At 39.9% G+C, this 19352-nt stretch overlaps 1 long non-coding RNA gene across 10 annotated transcripts in view; it reads right to left on the reverse strand.

The window, feature by feature from the left end:
- LOC110402498 overlaps positions 1 to 19352 on the reverse strand; it is a 267102-nt gene that overhangs the window by 54919 nt on the left and 192831 nt on the right. For 9 of the 10 annotated variants that reach the window (XR_002441134.1, XR_002441135.1, XR_002441136.1 and 6 more), the window contains one exon: positions 8 to 9778. This is a non-coding gene — a long non-coding RNA (uncharacterized LOC110402498). The remainder of the gene's footprint in view (positions 1 to 7; positions 9779 to 19352) is intronic. The other variant, XR_002441133.1, reaches the window with a different exon arrangement.

Consider the following 19352-nt stretch of genomic DNA (forward strand, 5'->3'; position numbering starts at 1 on the left):
TTCATACCAGGGATTATGCCAGCAGGTGATTGCACTCCCAGCCTTGCCACCAGTCTTATTCGCTTGGAGACAGATTCCACCAAGTTGGGATAAGCATTAACTGTATAACCATCACCATGTGAGAGAGTTCAACCTGGGTGCCTGGGAAAGACAGAAGGATGTAGAAGGCATCAAGGGAAAGAGCAAACATTTTAGAGAAGGCAAAATTATGGGGTCCAAAAAAGCATGAACAATAGTGACATTTTATTTTCTTCGTATAAATGCCTTTTAGACTAAGGCACTTCTATCAAGTTCCCCAGAACTGCATTAATTTTCCAGTTCTGCCACCAGCTTCCAACGTACCTTCATAGGCCACTCAATCTTTGAGAATACATACATATGCTATTAGTTTCTAGAAATAAAAATATGATCACCAGAGTCCTCTCGTCCCCCATCCAAACCCCATGACCTTCTGAGAGAAAATCTCTTTTTGAGACTTCAGTATTCTGAAGAACCCTGAATGCAGCCTCAAATCACCTCAGCCCCAGCTCAGATGTGTGGGGCCCGCTCTGCCACACAGCTTGCACTACCTCAGGAACAGTACTCCCCAGAGCACACTGCTTTGCCACTTTCAGTGTAGTGAACAGAACCTCTTCATAGCCATCCTTTAAAACAAAACGGGTAAGAGTAGGTTGCATTTCCTTAGGTGTGGCTAAGCCACATGTAACTTAAACAGAGTTCAATTTTCTCTCTGCTTTTCATTTATCCCTAAGTAAAATACTGCCTGGTTATATTTAGCATTCTAAACCAGTCACGAGATGGGGCACTGGGCAGGGCTCGTGGTTTTTGCAAGCAATCTGCTGATCATGCCATCTTGGGTAAGCCATCCCCTATGCACAGCCATTAATTTCTCATGTAGCGAGTTCTTTGGGTTTTCTTCTCTTTTCAGATCTGTCAAACTCCTTCTCTTTGTTTACCAACAGAAAGCCGTAAAGCCATGTCTAGCAGGGCAGCAGTGTGCCTGTCAGGGCTGTCGCTCCCAGGTGAGTCCTGCAGGGAGCTGCCCACCTCCCATATAGCCCTGGGCACAGTGAGCCCTTCTGCCAGCAGGAACCAAACATTTGGCACCTGCCTTGTGTCCCTTACCAGCTTGTCTCCAGCACAACGGGGTCTGCTGTAGTGGAAACAGATATTGTCTTCCCCCAGCCAGAGATATGTCAGAACTGTTCCCAGGGCTGGGAGCTGCAGGAGGAGCGCAGTGCCAGCAGGGGACCCTTTCGGGGTAAGGTGGATTGCACTCCTCATTCTGTAGCACTTACATGCCAAAATGTACTTGTGAACATGTAGTGCCGTTATTTTAATGTAAAAGTACTGCTAAAAAAAAACAAAAGAGCTTTTGCCTCTCCTCAAAGGCCTGAGGTTACTTCTCACACACTGAAGTTGCTCAAGCTGCAGTTCCCTAGCAGGGGATTCCCAACTGCTTCGCAGCATGTTTCTGCTAAGGACTAGCCATCATCACTGCTACAGTTTAAGGGATTCACCCGTAAAACCAAAACAAAGCCTCCAGAGAGATTAGAGAACTTTGAGAACAGAGTAAAGTGCAGCTGTTTTCCTTTATAGTTCAAGATAAGAATCATATTTTTACTTTCAGGAAATGAGTTTAATTTTTAAGTTGCAAAGAACAGCATGAACATTTTTCTGACCAAAGGCAAACAAAATATCTTTCTGATGTAGCAGACATGCTGATTATTACAGGTAGTCTCTGAAATCAGTACAGGGCCATCTTAATTTTCTCCCCTGAAGCAAAAGGAGCTGTATCATCTGTAGTTAAGATGGAATTTGTTGAAATGGAGCTCAATAACTATTAAACAAACAGGCCAAAAAATGAATGAATCTAGAGGAAAGGAGTTGAAATAGCGAGATACATCATGAAACGTGATTAATGACACCAAGGGAAATATAAAATAACATGTTTCCCTGGAAATGTGCTGTAAGTGCACAATGTCTGCACGATATTGTGCATCTGCAGATCTCTGTCCTGCCACCTAATATCCAAATTGTCTGCCAGTATAAACACAGCTGCTAAATGTCTTCTACAACTGCAAAAATAATGAATCTCCACTTTCTTCCCAACTACTGAAGTATATTTTACAGAGACGAATGCAATGTTTACCCTCATTCAACAGACGACGTCGTTGATGCCCAACATGTATGTCTTATTAACACACGTTCAGATTCATCATAGATCAAAGAAACAGGATGGCTGCTTTATAGTAACCGCAGATGAGCTGAGATTTAATGTTTTTGGCTTGAATAATTTCTCATCTGGTTTCTGCATAGACATTGGCCTACTCTTCAGTGGCAGATCACCATTTTAATTATATTCGACCACTGTGACAGCTTTTGTATCTAGCAGGATTGAGAGGAAAGGATAAGAGACCTCCTTCATGTGAACTCCACTTTCCACACTGTGGATTGGCCTCCTGGCTCTGCTTGGTAAGTACTGTGATCCATTTCTCCCCAGCCTGGAGACATAGGTCTGCAGCAGCCAGGGGCGTGGGAGACTCCAAGTAACAATTTTCATGTTATAATACTAGTCTGGACTGTAAGAAGTAATTTAAGATAATTTACTGTGTTGCATTTATTTGAACAATTTCTGTTCAGAAAATGTAACTAAGGAAAACCCAAGGAAAATGGAAAATGATAGTCAGGATTTTCAAACACTGTACTCTGCTTGGTCTCTGCCTAGATGGAGGGAGCATAACTGAAGGTAGGGGAATAGGAGAGGAGGAGAAAGAAAAAAAAAAAAGGGGGGAGCAATAAAGCTCCAAAACCTTAGGAAGAGTATCAATCTATTTATATGCTTCCTGGAATGCTCAGAACATTTAGTCTTACTGGCCACAAGAAACCACTTTGTTGTGCAAAAGGTTTCACACATGAACTGAAGCCAAAAAGTTTTTTCATGGCACAGTGGGAAGGAAAAAAAATATATACTGTATAGCTTTGTGAACAATGGAGAGAAATTAGTCTGTTGACTCGGTAAAAAACATTCTGAATTAAAAAAAAAAACAGTCACCCACCACAACCTCCTTCAAATTTTTCTCTTGAAAGTCACCTCTTTTGTTATATGGAGAGAAAATTGGCACTTAAACATGATCAGGCATGTAAGTAAAATACGATTACTACTCTGGATTAGTGAAAAAACTTGCATAGAAATGTTTGCATCATTTCTTTTTGTCAGCCTGTCTCTCACAATCTATACCCTCTTTTTATTTTATCCATCCACCAACTCTTCCGCTTGGGATCCTGTGGGGAAAGGAATATGCCTTTCTTTCAACTCATGCATGAACTAGCAGAAGCCCCCTTTTCTACTGTCCATAATAGAAATACTAAAGAGTTATGATAAACGGTGGTGTTTTTTTTTCATCTCCCTAACAAAAAGCAAGACAGATCATGAATTCTAATAAAACTACTAAAAAACATTCCAGTCTTTGCATGAAACATAAAAACATATTGGGGAGATTTGGTCAGATCATCATGATGAGGAATGAGATACAGCTTTAGTCCTTTTTTGGAACTTCTCGTTATCTTCCTTGGTTTCTTATTTTTTTCCAGATTTTTAACTGCAGGTGCTCCTAATGTGAAACACTATGAAAGAGGATATAGGTTTTGGATATGACTCTGCCAATGATCACTCATCACCTGCAGTTGTGTTTATACAGTTCCAAGTTGCCATGTTGGGGAGTGGGGAGGGTACAGTACGTCCAATTCACTTTTTCAGCAGGAAAACGTATCATAACCCCGGTATCTGAATCTTGAAGTACTCCCTTTGAGCATTATAGCTAGAAGAAGAACTGAAGTTGAATATAAACTTTCTTGCTGCTAGACTGAAATTTACAGTTGGTTCTAGGAGCCCAGCTCTCTTAGTTTGAACAGAAAGTCTTTGCATTTTTGTTCAGCAGCTTCATATTTTTAAGTAAAGGTTAAAGCTGAAACTAATAGTTGCTCCTGCTGAGAAGCTGTGTTTGCATGCTGTTCTCATCCTCAAGGCCAGCCCAGAGGAACAAACCTCAGCAAGCATGTGGCTCTGCTCTTCCAGTGCAGCAAGGCTCTGGACGCTGCTGCGCTGGGGTGGAATGAGGTCGTGGTGCCAGGTACAGCTGTCGACTGTGCTACAGTAAAGGCAGGCTAATGCCTTCCAAGCCTGAGGATTTATGCTACCCACATTTATTCTGGCATAAACCACAACAGGGATTTGACTACGGTAGCAATATGGGCAGAGGTGGGCACAAAATAGAGCAAGAAGAGATATGCTGGGAGAGTGTCTGATGTGATGCCCCAAAAGTGCACAGGGAAGGGACTGGGGATGAACGGTGTGGGGGTGAGTCCTGCCTTACAGACTGCCTAGGGAAACAACCAACATCTAACAAGTGTTCACGTGTCAGTTCGGAGGGAGAATGGAGCTCTTCTCCCTTTTCATGAGGGACATCATATCGCATCATAAAAGAAGCGGGGATGATTGTCTGCCTTCATTCACTATACATTTCTCTTATTCATCCAGTTAATTTTTTATTTTTTTAGAAAAACTAAGTCTCCTGCAGTTATAAATCTGGTAAAATGTATAGCTTTGCACAAAATCAGAAAAACATGACTGCGAGCTGTCAGGGTGACAAAGGAGGCTTGGAAGAGGGCTCAGGTCACTGGGAAGTCATTCACTTACTATGAAAAGCTTTTGGACAACACTGAGAAAAAGCTTGCCAAAATGCACTGGGAAATATGAAGTTGCCTGATCCTTACAAGAGAATGGCGTGTGCACATCCCCGCAGTGCTGGTAGGAGCTGCCCATGGGCCCTGCCCTGAGATGGCTGTGCTTGGGGGAGCTTAAAGAGCTGTATAGAGAAAACCAAACCCTGCAGAGATTGAAATCTATTTCCCCAGAAAGGCTAGAGGGGAAGAAAAAAAACAAACCAAAAACTAAAAAGGAGAAGCAGTTTTCAACACAACTGTCTTCTTCCTGCCGTAACAATGTCTTTCACATTTCCAGCAAAATAAATCCAAATTGTCACCACAAACACACACCTCTCAGGAAGTCTGCCCTCACTGCTGGCTTCAAACATTTGCCAGATTTTCACAGTGCTGAATTAAATCCTGCCTTGATTCTTGGGGTTACAGTGAGCCACCACCCGGTCTGTGGTGTGGGGCTGGCAGGGCTCAGGCTGTGCTCCATCCCATCCCACCCCTCCCTGGGGGTTGTGGGGAGACCCCAGCTGCACATGCAGCTCCTTCCTCTGCAGCTGGTCACCTTTCTCACACAGGCTCGCAACATTCTGAAGAACAAAAGTGTTGGTAGGACATCTTTTGCAATAATAAATACGAATTGCAGCACTTCTGTGAATTTAGGTCAATGCATCACCCTTAGAGCGTATTATAAATTCATCAGAATCACAGCCTGGAGATTTTTTTTTTCTTTGGCATCAGCTGCTTTTAGCTATGCCACAGATCTTTAGCGGAATTTAAACTCCAGATTAAGTATTGATTGAGCTTAAATAAATTATAATATGTTATAACCAGAAAGCTGGGCCGTGACTGGAGCAGACAGTTTCCCTTTTTACCTCCCTTCCCACTTCAAATATTAAGACATTTATTCACTGCATTAGGACTGTAATGAACAACCAATTCAAAAAGGTATAATACTGAAGTAAACACTAATTTAAGCAGCACCTTCAGCTACTTGACATATGAATGAATAGAAATTATAAACCAGGTACAGAATAAATACATTAACTTAAAGGATTACGTGAACAGGAATAATTCCTAAAGGACTAGCTATGAGGGAAAGGTAAATCACAAACTGCAGCTTCTGTTAACATTTCATTAAATTTCCAATACACTGTTCCCTTTTTTAAGGTTCAAAAATATCTCCGTAATGATGTCTACCAACAAACTGTAACAGAATGATACACTTTTCTATCATGTTCGGTAGCATCAGCTGTTTGTGCGTTTGGCACATTATTTCTAGACCACTAACAGATGAGCATATCATTCTAAACTATATTTGATAGGAACAGAAAACTCTAAAGAGCAGGTATTCAAAATGTAACCAAGATACCATTACCAAAGCTGGCTGAGGAACAAAACAGGCCCAAACTTTACAGACAAGAAAACAACAACTACGCGCTGTACTGCTAAAAGAGGACAAGAGGACACATAAGGACATATAGTTTTGTGTTTGACCTATTTTGGTTGATTTAATTTTCAGATTCTGTAAGCCAAGCTCCAGTGAGTTCCTGAGGAAAAAATTCTAAGTGGCATTTTAGTGTGAGTCAAACCTCACACAAAAAGTGCTTTGTGCATCAAGATAACATTAGGAGCTGCCTAGCTGCACGTACCAAAGGGCCAGTATGAACAAAGCAAAACAGAGCTGTAATGGACTTCTAATAGCAATAATACTTTGCACTTCTGTAGTTTGTTCCAATTGGAGATCTCTGAGTGCTTTGCAGGGCATAACAAGCCTATTAGTTGGAAAATCCAGCAGAAAATGATTATCACAGTTTTACTGATGAAGAAGCTGAGGCACAGATGCCCTTTGTAAGATCACGCAGCCACCAGGATGCCAGTGTGTTGTCAGAAACCCCAGGCTATTTGTCAGGCCCCTACAAGGGCACTAACTCCATACTCCAAACAAACCATCTGCCAGCAAAGTTGTATTTTTGACTAATATTTCCCCAGCTTCACAAACAATAAAGTGCATCTTTTCATTTAGAGGTAGCTTATTTCCTGTTGGTATTCCTACCAAGATGATGACAGGAACATTTATTCTTTTAATGAAAATGCAGACAGTTCAGGGTATGAGAGCATTTCTGATAAAGCCCACAATTTGGAAAGAGTGACTGAAATTGCATATATCACCATATTGCATCTAGAAATACAATGTGACAAACTTTATTCCAGCTGACACGGTGAGCAATTGCGCATTTTAAGAGGCATCCTTAGAATTTTACCAGCAATATTCTCTTCACGCTGTACATGCCCTGTAATTCTTTTGACTCCTAAGTCCTTCACTGTGAATAGAAGTGGCAAGCTTTGAATTTGACTTTCTTTTTTCTAGTTGCCAGTGAACAGCTGTGATATTTACAGCTTTCTTTCCATTCTCTGCTAAGAAAGATGTGATTGCTTTATTCTGAAAAATATAATAAATGAATGATTTTTCCAAACATCTTTTTCTGCTTAGAAATCACACTGCAGTTAGAATACCCCAGCCCTTCCTTGATGCATTAGTAAAACCAATGGGCAAAGGAGTTACATTTTGCAGTGCTGTACGCTTCCGCCTGCCTACATCTAACTTAACCGCCAATGAAATCTTCTTGGGATTTAACCCCAGGGAAGCCAAACTTCTGTCTGGCCAAGCAGGGGTTCTAGAAGTGCACTGCCTCAGGGTTGTATCCAAAAGCCTTCAGAGATTAGCACAGAAACGCCGCAAAGCTGAGCACTTAGCCGAAGCCCCATCTGCAAGTAGGACTGTGTGTCCAGTTGCCATATGTGTAGCCCCGGGTGAAACTGAGAAGCAATGGTGGAGGAACAAGGAACTGAGTTCACAGATCAGGAAGTAACAGGAGAGAATAACAGCTCTACCTGCTATACTGTAAGAAGTAGTAGGAATTGGCCATTTCAGTAGAGTTTCTTTAATCCAAAATTGCTGCCCAGGGATATGTGGGACCTTCTCATGGCCTAGATCATATTTGTCCAACCCACTAGTTTTATGTGTTTGTTGCCCTTTAAAAATGTTTTACTAAAAAAATTATTAAAAAAAAATTTGTTACCTATATACACTACCTATATTATATACTTTATATGCAGCCCAAGACAATTCCTCTTGGGCTTAGTGCAGCCTAGACAAGCCAAAAGGTTGAACAACTATGGTCTACATGTGAGCTGTTATTTTGGGGGCATGAAACGCACTTAAATTCAGTAATCCACCCCAAAAAAATCTCTATGTACCTCCTGTTACCAAACAATCGATGCTTTAGTTGGAGAGTGAGATTTGGGTAGTATACGCTTGTATTTTCCATGCATCTTATATCTTGTATAATTTTCTGTAGATATGTATGTGAAAACACGCAGGAAGAGAAAGCAAAAGGTACTGGTAACAGCCCTTGCAGTGCTAACCTTTTAGGCTCACGGCTCAGTGAGGTAAAGAAAACTAAGAGTTCTGTGTTTGTAGAGCACGAGTATTTTAGTGATTTCTAAAAGTGGTGACCTACTGCTAAGAAACCTTTAGGTTTTGAAAGGAAAATTCAGCAGCATAGCATATCCCTTTCTCCGCTCTCCTGTTCTTTACAGGAAAAACAACATTCCACATCCTTGCACAGGGAATTGCTATAAGGCACAGACACAGTCCATAGAGTGGTCACTACGACTTCCATATCTGATACATTAAAAGTGATGCACGCATTTATGATACTTATCTGGTGTCCTTATTCTAAAGTCCATTTGCTCTCTCTTCTTGTGAAAGCCAAGTAAATTTTCTATTTATAAAACCAAGAGCAGCTACCAGGACCTTGGTATCTCAGCATTAGCTCATATTTGATAGACTTCTGGAGATACTCCTGCACAAACGCAAGAGCTATGTGACGACGGCTAGCTGCATTTGAAAATTCTTTAGCCCAAAAGCCTGGCAAGAATCTGAGACGAAGTGTTAAAGCAACCTGACAGAAATCCCCTGCAGCGCTTAAGAAAAAACTCCAGCCCTCCCTCTTCCCAGCTAAACCCCGAAACAAGGTCAATGCACTAAAAGGCTCTGAAAATAATTTTTTTTAAAATAAATATCCTGGGGAATTAGCGAAGCAAGTCACATCCCTACCTTTATTTTAGGTAGTTATTTGTATGTAAGCATTTCCTTTACATGCTGGCAGGTAGCACACATCAGTCAACACGAGATTAAATGCAAATCTGACTGCATGCTACGGAAGAAAGTAATATTTTTTTCTCATGAAGAAAACTGGGATCAGAGTCTTGAATTAGTGAATTGTTTAAATGTACGCCTAATGCTAAGCCTGTAAACAGTCCCACATCTTTCGACACGCTGGTGTTGCAGACCCCTGAACCAGCAGTCGTAGTCCTAACAAGCCAAGTCAGTGGTGCAGCAGTAAATACAGGAGTCTATATGAACCAATGCTGAGATGCCAAAGCTTGGTGGCTGCTCTGCTCCCCAGATTCAGGCTCCCTGACATTCACCTCTGAGTGCCTCCTGTCAGTTATAGAAAATGTCACACCCAGCTGATCAGCTTTGCTGCACAGTAACAATTCCTTTTCTTTCAAAAGGAACCAAAGTTTCAATCTCTTCTGACTGCAGTCAATAGCAACCACTCCTTTGGTCAGCAGAGTATGACTTACGACACAAACATTCACTGTAAATCTAACTATAGCAAGCAACGAAGGGAATTCTCTGGGGGAATAAAGCTCTTTTGGAAAGGATGTAAAAATTCAGGGAATTTACGTATCATTTGGTGACATCACTTGTAGGCTTGCACCTAGCTTAGAATGGCTTTCTGAGTATTATTTCAACCCTTTCTTCCCCCACTTTAATTTTATATAGAGTCATTTCTTATACAGATTTCATTTGCTTAAAGGGGAAGAGTATGGAATAAAGGGAATCATTAAGGCACAAATCCACTTATCTCCACTGCATCTGTGATGTTGCTCCCCGAGCGGCAGTAATCTCTTACACTCTGGAAACTTGCACAGGTTTCTCACAGGAGAAGCACAGCATCTGAAGCAGCGTGAGCACAGCAGTTGACAACTGAAAGAAATATATGAAAGCAAAAATCAAAACTAAACAAAAGCCCAAATCAAAACCTTTAATATTCTCATGGAAGAGTAATTTAAGTAACAATCATTTAATTGGTGAAGATATTCAGGCCTTCCTATTTTGCAGGTTATTTCCTAGGGTCTAAAATGCATCTAAAAAGCTTAGAATTCTATATTAGCACAGCCTGATCTTCAGTATCGCTTATCACTGCCTGCCATGCAGCTGGCTTGCTCTCTGTCTTTGAAAGTCTCAGATTTTTTTGCAGAGAAATTATGTTTCCAAAATATGATGAGCATCATTATATTATAATCATTTTCAGAGCTACTCTGTACGTTACTAATTGTGCACATGATCCTCTTGACTGACTCCATTGCACATGCTGAGATTAGCGGTTACCAAAACATCATTATAAATTATAAGGTAAAATGAATGAGGCCAGCTTTGTATTTCTGGCTTGGTGAAGGTGTTGATAGCTTGTACTGAATGGAAATTCTTGTAAAAAAGTGAGGTTGGAAAAAATTCTTTTTCCTGAACTGTTAAAATGATAAATACTAAGTAAACATCTGCAAGTGAAATGGCTCCCTGCTGCCCAACAACTACTTTCCTGAACACCTAAGAATGCAGCCAAGTTTAGGTATGATATCCAGAGCAAAGAGAAAGCACACAAAGCTGTGATCACTTCATAGTTTTTGAAGTGTATTCTTTTAAACTGCAAGCAGGAAGGTCTCTAACTATCCAGTGGTCCCAATTCACAAGATAGTTGCTTGGATATTTTAAGTAGACATTACCAAGTCACTCAAAGTTACTATAAAAAGGACAAATTCAGCAAAATTGGAGTTGGACTTGATCTCCAGAGGTCCCTTCCAACCCCTATGATCCTATGAAAGTAATTATCAGAAAAGGAACTGTATGCACACAAGTGACTATAGCAATGAAGCATCTTGCACGAAAAAGAGAATAAAATCCCAGTTTTTTGTTGTCACTCCACAGCGGCTTGAGCATGTTTGGAGCTAACTTAAGAGCTAACACAGATTTCAAATACTGTGAATTGCAGCAGCAGAAAAATGGGAAGTAGATGCATCTGGCCAATTTGAAAAGTACAAACTAGGACTGCAGAACATTTATATATACATACAACCCTGCTTCTTATCTTGACTATTATCATGTCTGTCTCCAGTATGTAGACAAGAAGCTGCTTGGCACCCTGTTTCTTTTAACTCTTTAGAAGAACCAACAGTTCAAGCTACAAAAAAAATGGGGATTCTTTTCTTTATAAAGTATACAAACATTTTCATATTTAATCTATTAAATGAAGTGTCATTTACTGCCAATTTCTAAGGCACTTCAGATAATAAAACCTAAATCCTTGATCCTAGTGGGAATTTTAAGCACTGGTGTTTTTTTTTCATTGTTGTTTTGCTTGTTTTATTTTTAATAATGTCACCCTTAAATGTTTTAACTATGGCTTCAGGAATTTAAGGAAGTCTCACTCTTGAATATCTCCATCTCTATGTCTCAAAAGTTATGTCATTTTTTGAGCTATGTTAAACAATTGAAACTCTTTTAATGGGATATGCAACTGATACACAAATAACATCTCACGCATTAGCATTGAATAGGCTAAATAGTGGACATTTTTTCCACAAAACCTTTTTGATTTTTTCATTTTCATGATTTTTATATAAAACCAGGCGTGAGTAGATCTTGTTCCAGATGTAGTGCTGTAGTGGTTAGAAAAAGATTTCACTTATGCATTTTTACCCTAGAAGTATTAATTCCCATACACTGCCGTGTAGACCATTAGGGTCTATCAGAAATCCCCACGTATGCCACACGTGAGCAGGGCTGCATGCTGCAGAACTGAAGCCACTGATGGGGCATGAGAGCGTGGCAAGGCACCGTACATATTTTGCAGAACTGTTTGAGATTACATTCTGTATTAGGGCATTCTTGAAACCAATCTTATCAATAAAGAAAAGGTACAGCATTCTCCATCCCTTCCTGAGCCGTTTCATTTTGAAGCCTATTTTCTTCTTTTTCTAAGTGAAATACCTTTGCAAGTTTTATATTCAGATAGAGCATAGAGAAAAAAAGTATTATTTCTATTTTATCAATTTCTAATTTTAGTTTTTTTCACATTTTGTTTGTTAGGCATAACTAGGTCAACATTTTCATTCTTTCACATTGAAAATCCTGTCTGAAGAAAAGCAAAGTTACTTGTCATGAAGCAAAGCAAATGGTTGTGAATAATTTATAAGAAAGTAAAAATATTCTGCTTTTGAGATTTTAACAGGAGAACAACCTCAAGTTATGAATTATTATAATTACACTGAAATATGCTCTCCATCCTCTTATTCCTTTGCTGTAATCACTGCAACAGTGCTTTTTGCTCGGGTGGCTAGCAGTCTCCTGAGCAGCGCAGACAGGGACGCTCCAGGCCCATGCCCAGTGCTCTTCAGACCACAGTTTACCCAGGCAGGTGGGTAAACTCTTGGCATTTGTTTAGCTCTGGCTCCTGAAACCAGTGTTCAGAGAAATCTGTTGTTATAAATAAGACTTCTCTCTGTATCGAGATGGTAAATTTGAGAAATACAGCACAGTTAAGAGAGTAGTAAGATTACAGCAACTTGATTAGGTGAAAGTTCAGTGTCATTAATGCTCTTATTAAAAAGTCTGCAATGAATATGCCAATTCTCTGTGGTTCCAAGGGAAGTTGAATTATTTAACATTAGTCACTTTCTTTAAAAATTTTTATATGCTTTCTACAGTATGACATCTATCACGTACTAATGCTGACATAAACCACCATGATTCCCAGCATCTTTTTCTCATTAATAGACTTGATTTTTGGGGTGAACACTTGGAAGCACAAATGAAATAACTAAAATGTGGGAATGGATATGTACATAAAACATCTTCCGTATATAAATTAATCTGATTTGTTGCAGTTGCCACTGGAGTAATAAAGTTCATGTCTTTGTGCGACAGTCTCTTACATTTCTGACTCACACTGCTATCAAACTCAAAAGAATGAGAAAGGGTGAGGAGTCCTTATCACTAAGACTGATTCCAATCATCTGCACACACAAGATTTTAACAGTGTATTCAATATTTTCGCATAAGGTGTGGTCAGGTACACTAAGATTATTGTTACCAGTGTGATTCCGCAGGAGGTACCCCAACTGCTCTGAAGAGCATACAGTACCTACTGCTCGTCCTTCTTGGCATGTCATTGACCAGTGACAGTTTGGTGATAGCCTAAATCTTTAAGGAACCTGAACATCTCCCCTTCAGCCTTAGCCCTGGCTCAGCACAGTATATCCTAATTCTTAACACGAACTTCTACTCAGCATTGCCCTGTCTCCATAAACATCCAAATTCCCGACTGACACATTTCCTATGGTTATCCCCTTATTTTCCACCAAGTGATAAAAAAGTCCTTTGACCAAAAAAGAAAAAAAACAGGTGATGAAGTTAAAATTCACTTTGAAGAGGGAGACCTAACTAAGTAACAGAGCAGGGGGCCCAGGCTTGCTGGAAACAGCCCTGCTTTAGATCTGCTTTTTTTGGGCGACTCATAACTTAAAATAGACTTCCTCAAATTTTAGACTTCAGAAAGGCTAAACAACTATGAACAAATTCTGAGCATCCCATCTGATTGGCCCCAGATACACTGAGTGCCAGTTGCTCATACCATCTTTTTGTATTTTTTACACTGTACTTATATTTTATGGGTTAATATTGTATGAGTATGATATTCGGATATTACAAAGCTTCTTCCAAATTGGAAAAAAAAAAAATGTAGTTTCTTTCTCATGGAATGCCACAGAGTTATTACAGCAGTTCCAAGTAAATTTCAGATTAATGTCATGATGGCTTCCCTTGCAGAAGGGCTACTGGATGTCACCTCACATTTGTGTGCTATCAAATTGTCTTCCTTCTTCCACAACTCACCATTTCAGTGAGGATCATGCAAAACATTACTGGATTGGCCATGCTAGGCATACAACACACTGTGACATACCATAGATGGAGTTCAAAATTTCCGTTCATTCAATTCCTTCACATGGTGCGTCAAAAAGAAGAATCACATTTGCTCTGGTTGCTTGCACCTTTAAGGAATTCCTAGTGATTTGACCTTATGTGACCTTTTGTTCCTGGTCACCAATTAGATTTCTCTCAGGTTCTCAGTCTTAAACAGCCTTGCTGGATTTTCACCTTTCTCCTTGCTACCTACAAGCTTGAACAAAAGCTTCCATGCATTTCACCAGTTTCATTCTTACACAGGCACTTGTTGTACATAGATATCAAAAAATGTCAGCATAATTAGGCAACTTATATCTGTACAATCTTGAAGTGTAAAAGTAACATGTATTCAGATTTTTCCACTCAAAATAATATGCTGAAATTAAAGGATTGGAGTTTATTAGTGACATTTGCACTGAGAATTAAAAGTAAAATGCCTTGAGTAGCCCACTCTGAACTGATATCCAGCATATGGCTAGACCACAGGATTATAAGGACTGCACTTGCTGAATATCCTCTAAGGAACTCTTCCCTAAGCTAAAAACAGCTTTCAGGGTGGGTGCTGAACACCCTTCTTGCGATTTTTTTTAAAACTCCTTCTGTGATTTTGATACCCAATTTCATTAACTTTAGCAAGAACTGTGCTTGCTAATCCTGAAGGTAGGCTAGCAAATCTTTGTCTGTATGCAGGTGCTTCAGAGATTAGAATGCTAATCACTCACATTTAGCCGCTACTATCAACAGAAGAAGGAGGGAAGACAGCAGAAAAGAGATACAGATAGGCTTGGATTAACTCAGATGCAAACACATCCCACATGCTTTTTCCTTTTTCGAACACGACGAATTCAAACTCTTCTCCTTGATTCTTTTTGTGAAGTTCCAGAGCCTAAACACCAGACAGTTGTTAACAAATTGTGGCCTGAGAATACAGCACAACAAGGTGTGGAAGGATATAGGTCCCTTGTCTCCTTCCATGGATCATTTTCTTGTTCTACTTTAAAGCAATTTATTTTTACCTGGAGATTTTCCTACAAACAGAATATACTCCTGCGGGAAATGTGTAAGACCTACTCGTATCATCTTTGGATATTCACTGATATTTGGAGAAGTTGTTGTTTCACAGTTGATAGCTGTTGATCTCCCCCTCACCTCTTTACATGGTGAATACCTGAAGATAGATGAGTACTTATCAGTAGATGTTATTCCAGTGCAATCAGTTATTGCACTGTTTTACATGTCATTTCCTTTTTAGAAATAGATGGAGGAGACAAAGGGGTTCTATTCTGTGACAGTAACGGCATTTTTACTTTTTTTTTTTTTTTTTTTTAATTGTGGATTTTTCAATGTTTTTCCTTAAAGAAAAATATCCTTGGTTTTTCACGTCTGGAAATGTTTTCATATGGGCAGGTGGCTGTTGTACTGAACAACTGAATCCTATTGCAGAGACCACAGAGAGCTGCCAATTTAAAATCAGGGCTGTCTCAGAAACTAAGGGAAAGCAGGACATCTTATAAATTAAAATGAGAATTTATTTATACAGTCTAATAGAGAGTAATGAAATCTATGATTTCTCTATGTTTTGAGGTGGCGAAAAATGTCAAAGGCAAAATTCTTGGTTTGACAAAGACCTTTCAATGCCACTTATTAAAAAAAAAAGGTAAGTACGAGAGTCTAAGACATATACATGCATTAATGCTCTCACATGGAAAGGAGATGTCCATGTTACGTGAAAATTAAGTCCAGAAAATTTATGGTCTGATGCAAGATTTATTGGTATTGTAGACAAAACGTTCCCAGAACCTCCTGTCTCTGTCAGAAAATGTTCTAGGGAAAGCTCGGTGCTTGTCTCTATTCCTCAGTACCTGGTTTTCCAGAACTGAATTGCTACTTGGATTTCAACAGTTCAGCTTAGGACTTTCATTTTTTTTTGTTTTTAAATTAAAATAGTGCAGTGACTCATACTGTGGTGTTTTTTTTTTTTTTTTTGAGGGGGGCCTAAAATGAGACTCTGTCTGACTCTCCACGGCCTTGCAGCTAATGTAGTAACTCACTGTTAAGAGAAGTGGGCAGACAACTGTGAGTTTGTGGGAAACTCCAGTCCAACATCCTCTGCAAAAGTACAAAGGACCAACCATGACATAAAACAGCAAAGAAATGAAATATTTGCCATGATAAATCCCTTGCTTCAGTGTAGCCATACATTTGGGCAATTACTGAGAAAGCAACATATAAAGTAATTTATGCTGGTAGATCTTAAGCTAATAGAATTGCTGACAATTTTTTCTTTAGTTCATCTGAAGTAGCTTTTATTATGGCAGATACTAACATCTGTACCATAAGTATGTGGCAGTTTTCTACTATGGGTAAAGAAATAAAGAAAACTCAGTACGTCACAAACAGAAACAAAGAAAAGTTGTGGTAAGATCAGTTTTCTTTGAATGAGTTTTTCCAAACTGCATGTGGAAAACCACATGAAAAAGGACATATGTATGCATTTGAAGAAAACTGCCTTTGCCTTCTGTAATGCCTATTAGACTGGAGACATATCTGTTTTCTGCGAGACAGTGTGTGTCTTCATGACCACAGTAAGAAAGAGGAGGGAGGCTGGAGATGGCCCTCAGCAGAAACTTATAATTTATTCCTGTCAGTGCTGAGTGAAGTACTTGAACCTCGTGTTTCACAAATGAAGAAAAGAGAACCTGATAGGAAAAGGCTCTGAACCTCCTTGGATGACAAACCATCCCTGAGAAGACGAGAGGGAAAAGAACAAAGAATAAAACTACCAACTACTGGAATTAAAAGATATCACACTGGCCAGTAGACAAAGGGTTTTTTTGTTTGTTTGTTTGTTTTAAGGCTGGGGAATATAAGAGCAAACAAAGAATTAACAAAATTTAGTAGTATTGCAAAGGGAGTTAAGACAGTCACTAAAGAATTTTCAGCCATATACAGACAACACAAGGAAAGTAAAGGTATCACTGGACATTTAAGAATATGTTTGAAAGATGGACTAGACTCAAAGATGAATAAAAATGTAAAAGCATGAAGGTATGAAGACACAGAAATGAGATAAAAATCTCCACTGATTTAGCAGAGAAATCTTACACTGTATCAAGCCATCAAGCTACCTGAAAGATCTGATTTGCTTGACAAAGGAATAATAGAAGATTAGATCCTTCTGATTAAGGTATTTGAGGGTGGTGCCACAGGAGAAATAATCAGTCCAGTTGAGAAGAAGAGTTCGAGGGGACGGAACTGAAGAAGGAAGGCACAAATTTGTTATGCAGAAAACAGAACTGCTGGACCGGGGCTCTCTAGGACCTGGGCTTCCCCAAGGACCACTGTGGGAACAGATGCTGTCTCATGTTTCCAGTAATGGTTGTCATAGAGAAGAGAGAAGTACGTTAATGAAATTTAATGATGGCATCAAGGAGATATAAACTGTAAATACAGAAAGTAGTCCAAATATCATGGAGGAAACCAAACTGGAAGAGACAGAAATTCAACAGGAGAAAAGTAAAAAGGGAATAACAATACTGTTAGCTGAGAACCTTTCAAACTGAAGTGATAGAGGAGGAAAAGGGCAAGGGATGGGATGAAGACAGCACAGTCATACACCCTGGTAATTCATTTGTTAACAAGACAAATGCAGTCCCAGTACGTAGCAGGTGTAATATTTCCAACAATAAGCAAAAACAATGACATACAGTTCTAGTTTCTCTGAGTGTGACTATGTTAAAATATATGACAAATGAGCTGTATGGAAACTACACTTTTAAGAAGTAAAAGAGAAACAGCACTATCTTCAAAAAGAAGTCCCACAGCAAGCAAAACTGTCAAAGCACATATCCCAGTTTCTGTTTTCCAACAAAGCTGGGTTTTTTGCACGCATTTCTTAAGGACCTGTTCCACCTTGCGCAGGTCTTGGAGAGTGACTCACTGCAGCCAATCATTTCCAAGGTGTTGCCTCATCCTTTTTGCTGAACCACAAACCCATATTCTTCAGACATGCAGAGAAACAGTCCAGTAAGCAAGCACACCGCTGCCTGATTCCTAGCTTTGGTTCGAGGAAGAGCAGCAAACTGCTGCACTATAAACCACAAGGATTTTACTTGGGTAGACTCTTGGGAACAGCTCTGCTTTCTCAGCGTGCCTCAGGGTGGGAAGCAGATTATGCAGTTAAGTGAGTGCATTCCAGGTGAATGAACTATCACGCACGCATGCTTATTCGCCTCCATCATTAGATTTAAATAACAAGGCAGCAAATGAGCATCCTTCCCATAACAAAGCCGTCTGAGAAAGATCTGTGCAGTACAGCAGTGACAAGGAAGTGGAAAGGGAAAACATTCCTCATCTGTGACTGAGCCACCTGACAGATCACTCCATCCTGTAACTGCCCCCTCATCAGTACTCAGAGACACTTTTCACAGCAACCGCCTCCTCAGTTTGGCTACCTATTTGCACTCACCAGCTCAGAAAACTGCACCTCGCTTCAACAGTCAGTGAAGCATAAGATGTTCTAAAGGAAACAACCACCTGCTGGTCGCGTGCCTGCTCCTGTGAACTCACTTTCCACAGTCAGCAAGTAGCTCTGTTGGCCACGAGGGACAGAGCAGCAGGAAGCAGAAGCTGCCATGGGTTTGCAGGGTGCAGTCAGCCTGGTGCCCTCCTTATCCGAAGTCGGATGCTCCTTGGGACCACAATGATACAGATAATCCTTTAACTCATTTCAGAGCTGCTCAACAGGCAAGAGTCTGTTTCAGCTGCCACAAAAAAAGGGACTCCATTCATTAAGATGGTACAAAAATAAAGTGATTTTTTCTGTTATTTCCGTTATGCTCACATGCTTGTCCAGTGCGTTCACAGGTCATAGAGCTTGTGACTGCTTCTTTTCTTTCTTCCATCATTAATCTCTAAGCAGTGAATCTATGTGCAGGCAATCCTGCATAAGACAGAGCCAGCAGGAGACAAAATGAGGCAAAGAGGATTGCATCTGACAGAGCTGTTTAAATAAATTGTTAATTTTCTTAGAATACCGGGGGACCTGTCTGTAGCTCCAAATCTCCATAGCTTGTAATCTTACAAGCCATCTGTCTCCCTGTATGCTAGAGGAGGCTGTGGACTTGGGAGGATGATGAAATATTAGGATGTAAATATTGAGGGGGTGGCAGATTATTGCAATATCTAATCCTGCATCTTGCAAGATGATGGGTTCCCTAACCACCCACTGCAGGAAGGGAATACAGGTGTTCAGCAGCTTCAAGGTCAGGGCTCTGAAATACACACACATTTGGCAAAATGGATCAATTTTACTGTTACTTATGTGGGGTTTTTATTGTATTTTACCTATTAAAAAGAAAAAAAAATCATTTTATGCTGTCTTCTGTAATAGAAAACACAAAAAACATCCCACTCAATCTATTGATCTTTGAAGCATGCTGCAAAACTGTGTTTTCACTTGGCTTTGCAGAGGACAGAGACCAGGTTAAAACTAACCAGTGCCTATTCATTTTTTATAGGAGGGATGTCTTGGATGAAA

Source organism: Numida meleagris, chromosome 7 (genome assembly GCF_002078875.1).
Source record: "Numida meleagris isolate 19003 breed g44 Domestic line chromosome 7, NumMel1.0, whole genome shotgun sequence".
Classification (NCBI taxonomy): domain Eukaryota; kingdom Metazoa; phylum Chordata; class Aves; order Galliformes; family Numididae; genus Numida; species Numida meleagris.